The sequence below is a fragment of the Amphiura filiformis genome, chromosome 9, assembly GCF_039555335.1.
Source record: "Amphiura filiformis chromosome 9, Afil_fr2py, whole genome shotgun sequence".
NCBI lineage: Eukaryota > Metazoa > Echinodermata > Ophiuroidea > Amphilepidida > Amphiuridae > Amphiura > Amphiura filiformis.
In genome coordinates, this window is record NC_092636.1 from 2,252,819 (window position 1) to 2,271,740 (window position 18,922).

Sequence of the window (18,922 nt, forward strand, 5' to 3'; positions counted from 1 at the left end):
TTCGACTGTCATGTAGATGTAAGCGTGATCCTAAAAATGCCTTTCACATTGACCAAAACTAATTACAAGACCTCTTCTACATTGAGGCTGGCTTTCCCTTTTAAAGGGAATTTTTATTTACATATTTATTCCTGTCACTGGCATTTAATTGTATCTTTCAGTTAGCGTCCAAGTTCGCAGAAAATATTTCACGAGTAGTAGTGTTCACCGAATATTTTGAGAACTTCATTTTGAGAACTTCAGAAAAAATGATATTAAAGATTAGGATGTTTTAAATTATTTTTCCCGTCTTGATTTTTTCTGCGACTGGGGGGGGGGGGGCTTCGCCCCTGGACCCCACTTGTTTTATTGTGTTCATACTCGCGCTCCGGCTCCTCACGCTCGCAGAAAATATTTCAAACAACAGTTCACGTTCCCAGAAAGGAAATTATTTTGTCGCTGCCCTGGGGGGGGGAAGCTGCACTTTCACCATAAGTAGTTGACATCATGGGCTACACAAAAATGCCCGATAGCAATTGAATCGGAGTAGCTTTGGCGTGAAAAGGTCATCGAACTTTACACACGGTCCAATTTCAAAGACATCAGTAATAACATTCGTCAAAAGCTTATGGAGAACATTACTACACCATGTGACCAAAACCAAAACCAATCCTATAAAATTAGTATGATAACTCACAACATGAACCACGCCAACTTATGTACGAGTATAATAGCGTGTACGCCTGAAGCTCTCAGCTATGGTGTTTGGTACCAGTTGGGGGGGGGGGGGTCAAAGCCGCACTGCTACCAAAGACAGTTGACATCATGGGCTACACAAATATGCATGATAGCAATTGAATAGGAGTAGGGTCAAATTTCAAAGTTACTCATTCCAATATATTCCTCTAGTCACAAGGATTCCGAAAATGTATAGTTTGACCTACCTAGGCATGCTAGGACGTACCGCTCTTGAGTTATAATTGAAAAGGTTTTTGGCTCTTTGGGAGTCAAAAACATCAAAGTGCTCCGATTTTGCCTAAAGAGGTGTCAAAATGTTCTTTTTTGATAAATTCATTCAAATAAGTGTGGCGGGACGGCCGATTGCCGAGGAGAAAACACGAACGTCTCAATGTGTATCTAAATGAAAACCTGGTTAGCTGTAATTTGAATATGAACGTCAGGTGGCCGGGTTGACACCAGTCCCTTAATAGGAACACGAAAAGTTTTGCATGAGACTAGGGTAAGTCGTGCGGGCAGAACCCCACCTTCGATATTTTTCACAAGCAGAAGTACATCTAAATAATCATCACGTAGTATTCTCTCGATTCCTCAACAATATTTTATTTGCATAACTCCAGACTACAGCATACAAGACTTAGTCACACCCATAACCTATACTTTAACTTCCTACTCCTACACTACCTCTGCAGTACTACACAGCTACCACCCACTGCAGCAAAAGATGAGAATGAATAAGAAAGTCACACCCCTACTTTAGCTTCCTACTACTTCCACTACCTCTGCAATGCTACCCAGCTAGCACCCTCCCTCATCTGCAGCAAAAGATGAGAATGACAGGAAAAAAATGTGTTAATACAATTTAACATTATAAAAGCCTACAAAAACCCAAGTTATTTTGGTACTAAATGAAAAATTGGGCATAGTAGCCCCGCTCAGCGCATGCTAATAGTAATGACACTTACGAACACATGCAAGCATGTATTGGTAAAGTATCATCATAAAATCTACCAGAAATCCTATAAAACACAACTACTTAATGGCAAACGAAAAATTGGGCATAGTAGCCCCGCTCAGCGCATGCTAATAGTAATGACACTTACGAACACATGCAAGCATGTATTGGTAAAGTATCATCATAATATCTCATATACACATAATAAAACAATATGATTCCAACAGAATGTGCACTAATCACATACATAATAAAAATATACATGACTCACCAAATAAAAATCCTCTCCTGTGTTTATACAATATAAAACTCACCAAAATGATATCCTCTCAAAAGCCACAATACTCCTCAGACTTAGCTCTTAGTTGACGTAACTCTAAGGAATACTACTCCATTTATTTGATACTCCACTCAGGATTAACCCCGCGTAACTCACAGGGCCGGCGTTAATCCCTACTCTCCATCTTAGTTGATAATCCACTCAGGATTAACCCCGGGTAACTCACAGGGCCGGCGTTAATCCCTACTCTCCATCTTAGTTGATAATCCACTCAGGATTAACCCCGGGTAACTCACAGGGCCGGCGCGTTAATCCCTACTCTCCATCTTAGTTGATAATCCACTCAGGATTAACCCCGGGGAACTCACAGGGCCGGCGTTAATCCCTACTCTCCATCTTAGTTGATAATCCACTCAGGATTAACCCCGGGTAACTCACAGGGCCGGCGTTAATCCCTACTCTCCATCTTAGTTGATAATCCACTCAGGATTAACCCCGGGTAACTCACAGGGCCGGCGTTAATCCCTACTCTCCATCTTAGTTGATAACCCACTCAGGATTAACCCCGGGTAACTCACAGGGCCGGCGTTAATCCCTACTCTCCATCTTAGTTGATAATCCACTCAGGCCTGTAGGCCTAAGTATATCCTACAAAAAGCAACCATATGCACAAGACCGTTGGAATCAATAAAAATAAATAATAAATACTGCCCATCACTTACCACGTAATTCCGTGAACGCTAAACCTTCATATAAAAAGATATATGAATATTTAAATACTTTTTCACACAACACATAGGCCTAAATAAGATTATAGGCCCTGTACATGACAATCTCATAATACAAACCTAACTATCCTAGCATTTGGGTGTGACTTGTACATAAATACTATGATCTAAATGTTAAAGCCTCTATGATTTGAAACAATTTGTAATTTCGTTTACAAGACTACTCTTGGTTGAGGCCTATTGCATATTGGATAATAATCGTGAATAATGTCAAAGGTCAGGCAACATTGCAACACATAATATTTGGTGAAATGTGAGAAAGAGAGTGTGAGTATTATTTTCCGAACGAAAATAATACAACGCGAAAATATAATGACCCCTATTAATTACGCACAACATGCCACATCTACAATAATTAATTAAATCCAAGATCCGAAAATATAAAACGGGGAACCCCCGTATTGATGCAATTAGCACATGTACATTGTATATGCACTCCCAGTAATGCACATGTACTGTACGCACCTTTGTCCTCGAAGAAAGGCCATCCATCACCTTCGCACGTAAGCACCCACACAATGATGGATCCCATATTTAATTACAAATATAAAATAATTCACAACACCAAACTAATTCAGCTCTTTCTCACTTCCCACTTTACCTAGAAAGCTGAATGGCACACCATAGTAAGGGCAAAGGTATGCTGTCTGGTTTAGGACCTATGATGATAAAATACTAGAATGAGAAATCCTGAATTTGGAGGTGCATTTGAAACCATGAACGACAAGAAATTTGGATGCAGCGCTATGCACACCGCTTACACGTGCGAAACAACATAGCCAAAATCACTAAACTCATGCATGATGAAAATCATCCAAAACACACTTTAAAATTGATTTCACGATCCCAAAACCACCTCTCCGCGTTCTATACACGATACCTAACTTAATTTGGAACAATTTACTTCCGAAAACATAATAATGCTCTAAAAATAATGAAAATAAAAATACGACAAAGAAAAACTGTATATATTCACCTGCAGCAAAAGATGAGAATGACACGAGGTCGCCCAGCCGTACGGCGCGCTGGTTGGCTGAGGAGATAATTGATTGGATACGTACGGCGCGCTAATTGGCTGAACGGTTAATTGATTGGATACGTACGCTAATTGGCTGACAGAGATAATTGATTGACTGAAAATTACAAGAAATCCAATTTAAAGGGATACACGCGATTTGGGGATAGGAAAATGAAATGGGAATTACCTAAAAATAATATTATGTGTTGGCTTGATTTACCAATACCGTTTCACAGCCCCCCTCCCACAATGTGCCGTCCCTGGCACATGGACGTAAAAAAAATAAAAATGGCATTGGTAAATGCTGCCTTATCTTAGTACTACACTACTCTACTCCTAACTAAATGGAAATGGCCTAAGTCTTCAATCTTGCACTGCGGTCTTCATGGTTATCGTCTGTATCAGTCTGTCAGTTCTGACATCTGCGATGCTGGTTGTCCTTCATCAAAAACCACTCGAATGTCTAACTGCTACCATCTTCTGAAGTATGTACGTAATGGTCATGGGGAAATGGTTGGCTGATTTACGGCTAGAAAGGTATTGGAAGAAGAGACGGTTTGGTGGTAACCGTCACTCTACCCAGTTATCTCCATTCTGCTGGAATGAAAGTCTGGTGGTCCCACCACGGTAAGTATCCTCAAACACCGCGGCTATACATATAAGTTTGGAATAATCTAGTGCTCTGGACACTCCTCCTTGTGATTCATAACATTAAGAAACCACTGCAAATACCAAACGTCACTCAGAAAGAAAAACAAAATAATAAAGGGTACTGCAGAAGGTGCAGTACAAAGACAGCTAAGGCGGTGGCGGGAGCTTGTCCCTCGCTCTGGTAAAGGACCAGCCTATCACCCCTTATACCTCCTAAACTCCTGCACCTCCCTTCTTCTCCAACTCCCCAGACAAATTTCTCAGCGCCACTATACTCTCCTCCAACCCCGACAACCCGGCCTTAAACTCTGCCTCGCCTTCCAGGACCAGTCGGGACCGGCTTGGGCCTACCGCCTCGGCTTTAGAAGACTCTCCTGGCTCGACCTCCGGCAGCGGATGGGAGTGTCCAACTCCTTTGGGAAACTTCACTTTCTTCCCTGTCACCCCACCCGGACAGGTCAGGCGAATCAGGCCTTGGTTCAGCTCATACACCTCTCTACTAGCCCCAGATGCACCTCCCGGCATCGGACTGTCAGTCTGGCTCCTCCGATCGCAAACCTTAATCCTGCTGAGAGTAGCCACTCTTTCCCTCTCCTCCGACCGTTGCCTCTCCTGCAACCAATTGAGCTTCCCTTCTACCCTGGCCTCCCACGTCCGTGACCACATCTTCTCTCTTCTATGCTTCACATCTCCCATCCAGACCTTCCACAGCAGATAGAACAGGAGCAGCAGACCACTGACCGAACTCGCCATTACAATCCCCAACATTACCCCAAATACAACATCAAACTGCCCCGCCATCTCTTTACTGGGTTTTACCTGCAACAATAACAAAAAAAACCCAAAGAACTAGATAAATTACATATTCACACAACACTATTTTCACCACCATCTACTCTCTTCATAAGTCATGGTCATGGGAGTTTGGTTGGTCAGCTCATCTCAACTTGATTGCATTGGAATAGGACGGTCTGGACCTTTACTCCGAACCAAGTGTCCTTGACTCTACCAAGCTATCGTCGTCAAGGTAACAAGGGAGTTCTATGATGTACAGACATCACCACCATCCAAAGTTGGCACAACAGTCTCTAACTCCTTGGACTATCATTGACTCCCTGTCGTCCTGACGACATTTCCATACTTCTATCAGGAAATAAATGTGACGAGCCCCAAAGTACAGTCTCCCTGTCACGTCCGTCAAAAATACGTTATTTGAAGAACCATGCAGTCACGTTAACTCCACACACAACCACCCAGATCACTGTTGAAGACAATCTCCCCAACTACTTCAGCCTCACGTTTGATTTGACTTGAAAATACAACAACCTCAACACAACTTTAAAACACACTGAAAACTGCAACATAACTTATTTACAACTGCTCCACTTTTGACTACTCTGCGTGTCTGACCGAACTTCTAATTAGCCCCACTCTTCAGCGCACTCGCACGCACCATAGGCCCCCGCTCATGTTCCATCACAGGGATCCCACACTTCCAAGGCTTCAAGTCCAGTCCCTCACACGTGGCTACCCTATTCACACTAACAACCATTGGCTTACTACCCCTACTCCTCTGCACACGCACCGCTCCTCCTGGCAAGTTAGCCAACACCATGTAAGGCCCTCCGGAATCTCCACCAACTCTCCCTGGTACCTGGTTACCACACACCCACACAAAGTTCCCAGGCTTGACATGAACACCTGGTCCTCTTGGTCTCATACCATTATTTACTACACTGCGATCATATGACACTGCAGCTCTCCTCACACCGTCCAAGTCAAATCCCCGGTACTGTAAGTAATCCCTCACGTCATCACCCATCCCCACCCAATAGTAACTCTGCCTCACTACAGCCAATACATTCCTAGTTCTTAATCCTCCACCAGCCCCCGTTACACACAACTCCTCCAACACCTGCTCCTGTAGTCCCCGTGGTAACACAATCAACCACCTCGCCATCTTACCATCCGGACTTTCCCATTTCCGGACCAAAACCCCCTCCTTCACACTCAATACCTCCCACTGTCTCATGTAACATTGCGGCACTACTCCCCACACTGGTTTTCTGCCCTCTATCTTCCCCCTCAACATAGGACCAAACACCCTATCTTGTAATTGCATGTGCCTTATGCTCTCCAAAGTAACTCCTCTCACACCTCCACTACTGCCCCCCTCCCAGTCCTGATCTCCTCTCCACACACTTCCTTCCGACCTTCCTACTACCTCCTTCTTCCTTAGCCTCCTATCACCGTGTACACCTCCTTCTCTACTACTGCCCCCCTCCCAGTCCTGATCTCCTCTCCACACACTTCCTTCCGACCTTCCTACTACCTCCTTCTTCCTTAGCCTCCTATCACCTCCCATGCTGCCCTGACTCTCTCCGACTACCTCAGTCGTGTCACTACTGACACTACTATCCCCCTCCACGGTCAACAGCCGAGACACACACTTTTGTCTCACATAAACTCCTGCTGACACTGACCCCCTTGGTTGTCTATCAGCTGTCTGAGGGGCCCGTGGACTTTTGGATTCTACCTTCTTTAAGGCAGTATCCCGCATCATCCTCTCAACTACTTTCAGTGAGGTGTCCATCGAGTCTATTCTCGCTTCCATCTCTGCCACCTTATTATCCACCGCCTCTGTTCCCACAACATAGCTATAACCCAATTTACCGCAGCCTCTTGACTTCTCTATTCTCAAGAATGACTCTACTTCCTCAGCTATACACACGGCAGCTTCTAACGTATCCGGCCTACCTCGAAACAACTCCGCACGTAGTTCCTGATCACTCACCGCGTTCTTAAAATGGCGCCTCGCAATTCTGTCCCTCTCCAGTTTCTCTGTCCCTGGGTAGGCAAGTGCCGTCAACCTCTTTATCTCGTGCCCTAAGGCAGCTAATGTCTCCCCCTTTAACTGTTCCCGTCTGGACAATTTTTGGAAATAACTCTCCTCACTCTCCCTAGGCCCAAACTCCCTCTGCAACAACGCCACTAGGTCCTCATAGGATATCTCTCTCGAATCTATATCATTTACGCTCAAAATCGCTAAGGCATCATCCTTACAACAGGTAAATAGCTGATACCTGGCCGCCTCCTCTGTCCACTGGTTATATGCCTTACACGCCTCAAAGTGGATAATAAAATCCTTCCACGGAGTCTTTCCATCAAACTCTGATGGCCTTTTCTCTGGCCTTACCTCGACCCCACAATCGCTAGACTCTCCATCACCGTGTATAGCAGGAGAACATTGGCCCTCTACCAGCTTTGCTCTCTCCTCTATTTGGACTTCCAATTCCATCAGTCCCCGCTCCCTTTCCTTCAACTCTGCCTCCCATTTCGTTAAATCTGTCTGCCTCTCTCTGAAAACCTGTTCACAAACCCCCTTCTCTGCTTTAAACTTCTCCCGTCGCTTCTCGACCTTAGCTGCTTCTCTATCTAAATCAGCAGCGCTGCTGCCTTCTAACGCTCTACTTCGTGCAACACACTCTGCCTTCTGGGCATCAAGTTCCTCTATCTCTTTACTCTTCGTCTCCTCCCACGCCTTCACTCCTCTTTCCCATTCCTCCCTCTCATGCTCACACCTCACCTCCCTATCATGTATCTCCGCTATCCTCTCTCTCAACTTCTCCTTATTCCTTTCCTTTTTAACATCTTTCTTCTGTCTTTCACTGCTTTTAGACTTCTCCCACGTTTCAACTTCTGCACCAAAAGTAGCTTCTTGCTCCTCCAGCTTAGCTATTCCTAGCTTCCTCTCAATCTCCCATATCCTCTCTCTTTCTACTATCTCAGCTTCCCTATCGGACAAAGCACTAAGTCTCCTACCTAGCTCCCACTCCCGTCTATCATTTTGTATGTTGAGAATGTACCTATCTTTCTCAAAGGCCGCTCGTCGTTCTTCCAATTCATTAACATCACGCTCCCTTTCACTTTCCCATGCCCTCACGCTTTCTTCGAACTCAGCCTTCCGGACTGACAGGGCACTCTCCATTTCTTCGAACTTGGCCTTCTTGTCAGACAGGGCACTATCACTCTTACTGCTTTTATTTTCTTCCCACGTCTTCGCTTCTATATCAACGGTAGCTCGTAACTTCTTCAATTCAGCCACTTCACGTGCCCTCTCAACTTCCCATGCCCTCTCTCTTTCCTCAATCCGGGCCTTCCTGTCAGACAGGCTTATTTCCCAAGCTTCCACCTGTGAGTCAAAGACAGCTCGTCGTTCCTCCAATTCACTAACTTCACATTTCCTTTCACCTTCCCATGCCCTCTCTCTTTCTTCTAACTCTCTCCTCCGTTGCTGATTATACACCATCTGTTCATAAACATCCCTTCTCTCCTCTACGTTCCTCTTGTCCCACAATACCACATCCATTTTATGCTCTCTCTTCATCGCATGCAACATCTCTAATTGAACATTGATCTTCTCCTGTGCCACTCTCACAACATCATCAAGTGCTAACGGGTAGTCCACCTCACCACCCATGTCACCACTATCAGGATCTGGGGCTTCACCATCATTCAATGGCGTCATATACAATCCAATTTCAGCACTATTCTCCGTATCCACAACAGGTATGTCCTCTACCTCCTCTGTCTCCCTACTCTACTCCACTCCACAATGTCCACTTCCATGCCTTCTGAAAGATATATGCCACTATCCTCCCCATCACTGCGCTCCAAATAGCGCCCAAAGTCCTCCTCTACTCCTAGTGGCATCTCCTCACTTCCCCCATCTCTATCTATCCTCTCAATTTTGCACTCCTGATGGCTACTCAAAGTCTTCTGGTGCCTTCTCCTACTTCTCCTCCCCAATCTCCTCCTACGACGAGCTCCTCTACCTTCCTCCTCTACTCTCCCTGACATTGTAGTGCACCTATAGTACTGCTTATAACACTCAAATCCCACTTCTGACACCAATTTGTGGCGGGACGGCCGATTGCCGAGGAGAAAACACGAACGTCTCAATGTGTATCTAAATGAAAACCTGGTTAGCTGTAATTTGAATATGAACGTCAGGTGGCCGGGTTGACACCAGTCCCTTAATAGGAACACGAAAAGTTTTGCATGAGACTAGGGTAAGTCGTGGGGCAGAACCCCACCTTCGATATTTTTCACAAGCAGAAGTACATCTAAATAATCATCACGTAGTATTCTCTCGATTCCTCAACAATATTTTATTTGCATAACTCCAGACTACAGCATACAAGACTTAGTCACACCCATAACCTATACTTTAACTTCCTACTCCTACACTACCTCTGCAGTACTACACAGCTACCACCCACTGCAGCAAAAGATGAGAATGAATAAGAAAGTCACACCCCTACTTTAGCTTCCTACTACTTCCACTACCTCTGCAATGCTACCCAGCTAGCACCCTCCCTCATCTGCAGCAAAAGATGAGAATGACAGGAAAAAAATGTGTTAATACAATTTAACATTATAAAAGCCTACAAAAACCCAAGTTATTTTGGTACTAAATGAAAAATTGGGCATAGTAGCCCCGCTCAGCGCATGCTAATAGTAATGACACTTACGAACACATGCAAGCATGTATTGGTAAAGTATCATCATAAAATCTACCAGAAATCCTATAAAACACAACTACTTAATGGCAAACGAAAAATTGGGCATAGTAGCCCCGCTCAGCGCATGCTAATAGTAATGACACTTACGAACACATGCAAGCATGTATTGGTAAAGTATCATCATAATATCTCATATACACATAATAAAACAATATGATTCCAACAGAATGTGCACTAATCACATACATAATAAAAATATACATGACTCACCAAATAAAAATCCTCTCCTGTGTTTATACAATATAAAACTCACCAAAATGATATCCTCTCAAAAGCCACAATACTCCTCAGACTTAGCTCTTAGTTGACGTAACTCTAAGGAATACTACTCCATTTATTTGATACTCCACTCAGGATTAACCCCGGGTAACTCACAGGGCCGGCGTTAATCCCTACTCTCCATCTTAGTTGATAATCCACTCAGGATTAACCCCGGGTAACTCACAGGGCCGGCGTTAATCCCTACTCTCCATCTTAGTTGATAATCCACTCAGGATTAACCCCGGGTAACTCACAGGGCCGGCGCGTTAATCCCTACTCTCCATCTTAGTTGATAATCCACTCAGGATTAACCCCGGGTAACTCACAGGGCCGGCGTTAATCCCTACTCTCCATCTTAGTTGATAATCCACTCAGGATTAACCCGGGTAACTCACAGGGCCGGCGTTAATCCCTACTCTCCATCTTAGTTGATAATCCACTCAGGATTAACCCCGGGTAACTCACAGGGCCGGCGTTAATCCCTACTCTCCATCTTAGTTGATAACCCACTCAGGATTAACCCCGGGTAACTCACAGGGCCGGCGTTAATCCCTACTCTCCATCTTAGTTGATAATCCACTCAGGCCTGTAGGCCTAAGTATATCCTACAAAAAGCAACCATATGCACAAGACCGTTGGAATCAATAAAAATAAATAATAAATACTGCCCATCACTTACCACGTAATTCCGTGAACGCTAAACCTTCATATAAAAGATATATGAATATTTAAATACTTTTCACACAACACATAGGCCTAAATAAGATTATAGGCCCTGTACATGACAATCTCATAATACAAACCTAACTATCCTAGCATTTGGGTGTGACTTGTACATAAATACTATGATCTAAATGTTAAAGCCTCTATGATTTGAAACAATTTGTAATTTCGTTACAAGACTACTCTTGGTTGAGGCCTATTGCATATTGGATAATAATCGTGAATAATGTCAAAGGTCAGGCAACATTGCAACACATAATATTTGGTGAAATGTGAGAAAGAGAGTGTGACTATTATTTTCCGAACGAAAATAATACAACGCGAAAATATAATGACCCCTATTAATTACGCACAACATGCCACATCTACAATAATTAATTAAATCCAAGATCCGAAAATATAAAACGGGGAACCCCCGTATTGATGCAATTAGCACATGTACATTGTATATGCACTCCCAGTAATGCACATGTACTGTACGCACCTTTGTCCTCGAAGAAAGGCCATCCATCACCTTCGCACGTAAGCACCCACACAATGATGGATCCCATATTTAATTACAAATATAAAATAATTCACAACACCAAACTAATTCAGCTCTTTCACTTCCCACTTTACCTAGAAAGCTGAATGGCACACCATAGTAAGGGCAAAGGTATGCTGTCTGGTTTAGGACCTATGATGATAAAATACTAGAATGAGAAATCCTGAATTTGGAGGTGCATTTGAAACCATGAACGACAAGAAATTTGGATGCAGCGCTATGCACACCGCTTACACGTGCGAAACAACATAGCCAAAATCACTAAACTCATGCATGATGAAAATCATCCAAAACACACTTTAAAATTGATTTCACGATCCCAAAACCACCTCTCCGCGTTCTATACACGATACCTAACTTAATTTGGAACAATTTACTTCCGAAAACATAATAATGCTCTAAAAATAATGAAAATAAAAATACGACAAAGAAAAACTGTATATATTCACCTGCAGCAAAAGATGAGAATGACACGAGGTCGCCCAGCCGTACGGCGCGCTGGTTAGCTGAGGAGATAATTGATTGGATACGTACGGCGCGCTAATTGGCTGAACGGTTAATTGATTGGATACGTACGCTAATTGGCTGACAGAGATAATTGATTGACTGAAAATTACAAGAAATCCAATTTAAAGGGATACACGCGATTTGGGGATAGGAAAATGAAATGGGAATTACCTAAAAATAATATTATGTGTTGGCTTGATTTACCAATACCGTTTCACAAGGATAAGTTTGCAATAATTAATCTTTATTTTTTACCCCCATCAGGAAAAACTATCTCGACCTCCGCATATTCTTCGAAGAATTAAGTTTCGAAAGCGTCGTTCAAGTAGAAGCTTATCCATCAGCGAGTCTGATAAGTAAGTCAAATCCTGAAGTAATTTAGCGTATACATGGTATAATTTAAATATCATTAAGAACGCTAGAATAGTACAGGGTGTATCAAAATGATTAGACTACTCCGTAGTCCACTTGCCCATTGTGCATATTGGATATTGCATTTAAGCTTAAAACTCCGATTTAATTAATTTGTGCACAATTTATAGATTTTCACAACTGATCATCTTTTTAGTCACCGTACTCCCTCTGTTTGTTAGCTTCCCAAGTGGACTGACTTTGGATTGCGGTTTACATGCTTAACACGGCTGTCTATGAGCTTCTATGGATGAGATTGTCAGATTTCTGGCCTACTAAAATTGGCCATGATGTAATACATCTTTAAATGGACCTGGCTTGTGATTGGTCGCCCAGATCTCGTTATGTTTTAAATCCTTCTGGCACCTACCATTACCATTAATAACTACATGGTACACAACTATGCGGCCTTTGTGTTGGCGGGAACATGAGCGCGTCTTGTACCATGCTTGTATTTCCAGGCTTTGTGCGTGTGGTTAAATTGGATTGATAAACATGTATGATTAACAATGTTGTGTTAGGGATCAAAGTTCCGTTTAAAATGCAATGTCCATAGTCGATTTTTAACTGGGACTTTCGCGATTAATAAACGGGTAGATTCTAAAATCAGAATTGTTCAGTATTGAAGTACTAATATAATTATGACATTATGATGTTGCATTCAATAATATAAGCCTACATACTTTACTTGTACTGTCACTAATATAATTATATAAACTTTTTCATAACAATTTTATACTAGTATTTTGATGTAATAAATATCAGTATAATTTCGAGTTCCACTGAATGCTTTCATCATGATTAATAACATGTTTTATTTATCAAAAATCGACTATCGCATAGTCTACAAAATGATTGGTACCCATCAATTTTCAAGTTTATTGAAAAGCCCGCCTCTTCCAAATACAACATTGGATACTCTTGAAATGTCCAATATGTATGGTTTTACAATATTATTAATCTACAAATTATTTGGATCTTATGTTGAATTTTGATGTGTCAGACTCATGCATTATCAATGAAAATGATGGGTACCAATCAATCATTTTTGATACAGCTTGTATGCAAGAAATTCGTATATAATTTGAGATGACGATAACGTACGCCAGGATGACCAAAAAATGTTTATTGATTGTCCTTCACTGACGGCACCAAATTTTGAAAACTAGGAAAAGTTCTTTGTATCTTTACTTTATAAACATGATAAAAGAAATTGAAATTGAAATACAAAGGCCTACCCTAATATTTTTCTTATTATTGTAATTATTGTCAAAGTGCATTCGTTTTGTGAAGATTATTTAACTATAATTCTGTGTGTGTTGTTTGATATCCAGGTGACATTGGTGGTACGATGGGATTAATGGTCGGCATGAGTTTAATCACTGTCGTCGAAGTCTTTGATTATCACTTGGTATGGTTATGGAGGCGATTCTGCAAGTCTTAACGTTAAGACACTGATAAGCAACACAATCGAAATATTGTGAATATAGTTTAATCAGCTCGTAATAGGCGGGAAATGTTAGTCTTTTACCACTACGCCGAAAAGTAAACCCACGTTAAGAGTGCTATTAGTTGACCTGCCTGCTCCATATTTTGTGTGAGGGTGTGTGTGGGGGGGGGCGTGTGTGTGTGTGTGGGAGGGGATGTTTAAAGTAAACAAAGTATAAGATTTGAATTAATTATTAGTAATGCTTCTGGCCAGATGTCACAAGACAATTCTAAAAATTAAATATGTTGGTATTAATCCGCAATGTTATAAGGCCCGCCGATTAAGAACTGATCAAAGTATAGACTACCAAAAATAATCCAAAGAACAAATCGTTACACTTTGTAAAACTGCTGAAGACATTGGAATTGATCAACATTGCACGGAAGAGAGGGTGACAGAAAATGTTCGAAGTCTTTTTCCCCATTATTGAATATACCGTCGTTTTTGGCAGTTTTGTACATTCTGCACCATCAGTGAATTAAAATAACACCAGTAACCTGAACAAAGGAGGGTTGAAGGCATCCGAATAAAACAGTGAATTTTGTTTTTGTTTACGTTACGGAGGGTCAAATTAAGTTAATTAGTACAGTTTTCAGAGCAGTGAAAGCTCCTTGCGTGTTAAATAGTCACAATACATTACAACATAATCATCTGTCTGAAGATCATCTGCCTGTAGTCTGGTATCCACTCACTGGGCTATTATATCTCAGGCAATCAATACAACCTCACAAGCAATCAACACTGGCCACATATCTTGAACATTTACAATCTGTCTGACACAATGAGAATGATAGTGACTGTTATCTCATTTACATTATGATGACAATGATATTGACCCTTCCATTCATGAGTAGTGATTGATCTCTGTATGGCATATCTGCTTAGCGGTGATGTCATATAACTCATGATCATCATTAATTATTTGTGTCGGGCGATCCAAACAAACATCGTGATAGCCACACACAGTCTGGCCCGAGGCACAGACTATCAAGTGTTTGTTTACCAGTGACCTTCAATAAAATCGATACTGTAGTACAAACATGCTATATACAGGGTGTCCCTTAAAGAACTGTATCGTCAGAAACTTAATTGTTTGGGTATTTTAACGCCACAACTAAACAAAACTAAATACTTGGTGTGAATTTTGACAAAAAGACGAAATATTAAGATTAGAAATTTAATAACGTGGCATAATCACTGCGCATCATAATTTTACTTCATTTACTGTATAAAACATACATCTTTTGACTCATTATGACACCAGATTTTTTCTTTTTTGAGAAACAAAATCCTTCCAAACTTTACATAGAGCCAAAAATTTATGCTTAAAAAGATTTTTTTTTTTTTTTTGGCATAACAATTTAGGGAATTTTGTTTTTTTTGTTAACGTTTGTTTTAATACGCAATCACTCAGGCACACCCTTTCCAACGAAAAATGAAAACTTTAATCTCACCATTTTCCCTTCTGTTTTTTCTTCTCTTTTTTTCATTTTGCTTTTCACCTTTCCACATTTTCTTCTCAGACAACCCTTGTTTACCAAAAGTAATAAATTTTATTTAATTAATGACGACACAGCATTCTGTCATCCCTGTCTAGCCCCGCTCCAAAGGTTTGACCTGGTTGTTAAACCGGCGCAGGCCAGATGTCAGAACTGCAAATCAAATGCAGCAAGATAGAGGTTGTAATATCGTGCACATAGCTACATATACCTTGCTGTGTATAGTAAACAGAGCACGTGTATTTTGCTCACTGGCAATTGAATACATGAATACAAAAGCCACCCAAGTCCATGGGAAGTAATTTTGAGAGAAAAACCTGTGTATCATTTTAATTCCTTAAGTTAGATTTACCTGGTCAATATGGTAAGTTTTACGTGCAAATGAGTGTATTAAACTGTATAAAGTATGACGATTAGCATTTCAGGGAATTTGTAGGGTTCATTTTAAATTTTGGACTTGGGTGGTTTTTTGAACCATATACAAAGACAACAACGTTGGACTGAGATTACCACTAGTAAGATAATACAAAATAAAGCACACAGGTAATGTATAATGTTGAGAAGCATTCTGCCATGTAATATAAACCACACACGTTCCTTTATTAAACCCCTTTTTTTTCAAAAGTCACTCTCCAGCAATGAATGTGTTACAAGTGGACTTTTATACATACTGGATTTCAATCAATGTGTCACAAGACTCAAATCACGGAATTGGGTGGTTCTTTCATACATGCTATTTCTCACATGCTCAATAGACACAAAGGATGAATTTGAGTTGTTCTTTCATACATATGACAGGCCTATGTATAGCGACAATTTCCCATGCTTAACTCAACTTGGCCAACGTATGGACTTGGGTGGGTTTTGTATTCATATATTCAATTGATACAAACAGAAGGTATCAATAAATGGGACAGTATGAATGGATCATTGTCGAAGTTTATGTTGTGATGAAGTTTGGAAGTCAACATGTGCGATGATGCCGAGTATTAGGGAACAAACCAAAAGATCAATGACGTCCTATAAACGAGTTTCGTTTAGGGGTGAGGGGTAAAAATACTCGATTACGTTTGTACAAAACCATCGGTCTGAAGAATGTGTCATTATTATTATTATGTCAAAATTTTCAACATTTCATTATTACGTTTCTGGCAGGGAGGGAGGGGGTCGGCTGAGAAATGAAACTAGTTACGTTTATAGGACGTCATCGATCTTTTGGTTTGTTCCGTATAGGGTCTACAGGGGTTTTAACAACATGGTGTATCGCCTAAACTTGGTCAGTTGTATTTGTAGTTGATGTTCTTACAGAGCTGAATAGATTTCGGGGTCATCCAAGGTCACCCAGGGTTCATCTGAGGTCAAATGACTAAAATCTGTCGTATGGGCATGAAACTTGGTGGGTACAGTCAACATTGCTAGGAAACTGTCTATACATACAAAAACTTCCAACACACGGCTCGGGTTGTTTTGGTAAAGCAATACCAACACCTGTTGTGAACTCGACACCACGAGGGGATATCCCATATCCCAACCCGTGCTCTGGGCATCTTGTAAAACATAAACATTACACAGCTGTGCGCCCTATTACATTTCCATATTATTTCCTTCTTTAATCACCCCACACTCCCCATCCACCATCCAGGCTTCGCCCATACAGGGTTCTGAAAAGAAACTCACATCTAAACACAACCACTACCATACCACCACCCAACAACCTTGCACACCAACCGCGTATCCCGAAAACCGCGCAACCCGAGAATCGCTCTAGTTACATTATGAAGACAATGCTTTACTTCTGAATTATTCTTGAGGGGCTGTTATTATAGGGTCACTGTCATGTCATTTTGATGAGAAGTGGATGAGACCCCTTACTTCAGCTTAAGCTTATTATCAACACCTATGAATTATTATGCTGAGGAGCCAGCGTCATCTAAGTAGGACCTTTCTTGAGGATTTTTATTTCAATTTTTCTTGAGTAGTGTCATTTACAACCATATGAAAACTTTTATTGCTTTCTCAAGCTTTGGCTTTGGAAACCAGAAAGTGAATGTTTTCGACATTGTAACTGTGTATGCCATGTATATTTCTGTAAGGGAATGTGAATAAAAGTCACCTGCTATATGATGTGTACTTTTAAATTTATTTATTTCGTGATTCTTAATGACGATATCCTCTCATGAGATTAAGGTTACGCATTTACGCACTCTTAAGTTAAGGTTACACTTAGTTAAGGTTTAATGCCCATTCAGGGCTGAAGCCCAATATCAACAAAAATATCAAGGCCGCAAGCCCGTCAGGGATGAGGTCGGAAACTCCCATAGTGAGGGCTTGCATCTATTGGAGTTTCAATAAATAATGGCCTCGCAGGACAAGAGCAATGCGTAATCTTAAGTAATCTATTTTTTACCCCTTAATTTCCCTCATTCTTTAGATTAATTTATAGTTTAAGCTTGATCGCTATTGTTTTAGGAGCAATATTGTTTCTTTGTAACCCTGCAGGTCAACCTTGAACAATTTTCATCCATCCATCTGTTTAAAACCAATTCCATCAGTTTAAACAGACACAAAGTCCATATTTTGCATATTCTATGGTCTCAAAATATAGCTTCAAAACGTTTTATATATATGGCATAAAACAGATGGTGTTATCACTGCACTAAAATGATTGGTATGATCATTTTCAGACCAGTTGTAGAATGATTCATAAACTGGCCTCAAAAAGAAATTTATAATTTTTCACAAGGTCTTAAAATCCTCTCCATAAAAATGAACAAAAATTGCACACAGGATTACTTAAATACTCTACACCTTTCTGGACCAAATTTCACATCCCATCAGATTTCTTTTGTTGGGTTCCAATTATTCGCCTGTGAATGTGATCCCGGAAGCTGTTCCATGTCAGTGCATTTTACTGTTGTGTCATTTGGAAAACGGCTTGTTTACTGACATGTGTTTAGACTAGAGTATTGAAGTTATCCTGTGTGTAATTTTTGTTCATGTACAGGCGAATAATTGGAACCCAACAAAAGAAATCTGTTGGGATGTGAATTTTGGTCCAGGAAGGTGTTCCATGTCAGTGCATTTTGCTGTGATGTCAGTTGGACAACTGCTTGGTTACTAGCATGTGTTTAGAGTAGAGTATTGAAGCAATCCTGTGTGCAATATTTGTTCATTTTTATGGAGAGGATTTTAAGATATGACCTTGTGAAAAATTATAAGTTTCTTTTTGAGGCCAGTTTATGATCATTTTGGTGAGGTGACTAGGTTATACAAAAGACGTCTTTCTGCTCCTCATCCATTTGTTTAAAAATCCTTGGTTGAACTTTACAGTGTTGTACATGGTGTCTTAAAAGTTTGGAGATCATCTTGAACGTTTATAACGCTAGTATTTTAGCAACCGACAGCTAACATGAAGGTGTCTTTGAATAGAAGAAACACAATTATTATGACCCCAATAACCTGCCGACATAATAAATAAACTACGGTTAAATATT

General features: G+C 41.0%; 1 protein-coding gene across 1 annotated transcript in view; it reads left to right on the forward strand.

Moving 5' to 3' along the window:
• LOC140160515 (acid-sensing ion channel 1C-like) overlaps positions 1-14,043 on the forward strand; it is a 28,787-nt gene extending 14,744 nt beyond the window's left edge. Inside the window, exons 8-9 of the transcript XR_011859988.1 lie at positions 12,294-12,385; positions 13,775-14,043. The gene's annotated coding sequence lies outside the window, so the exon portion shown is untranslated. The remainder of the gene's footprint in view (positions 1-12,293; positions 12,386-13,774) is intronic.
• Positions 14,044-18,922: the final 4,879 nt, after the last annotated feature.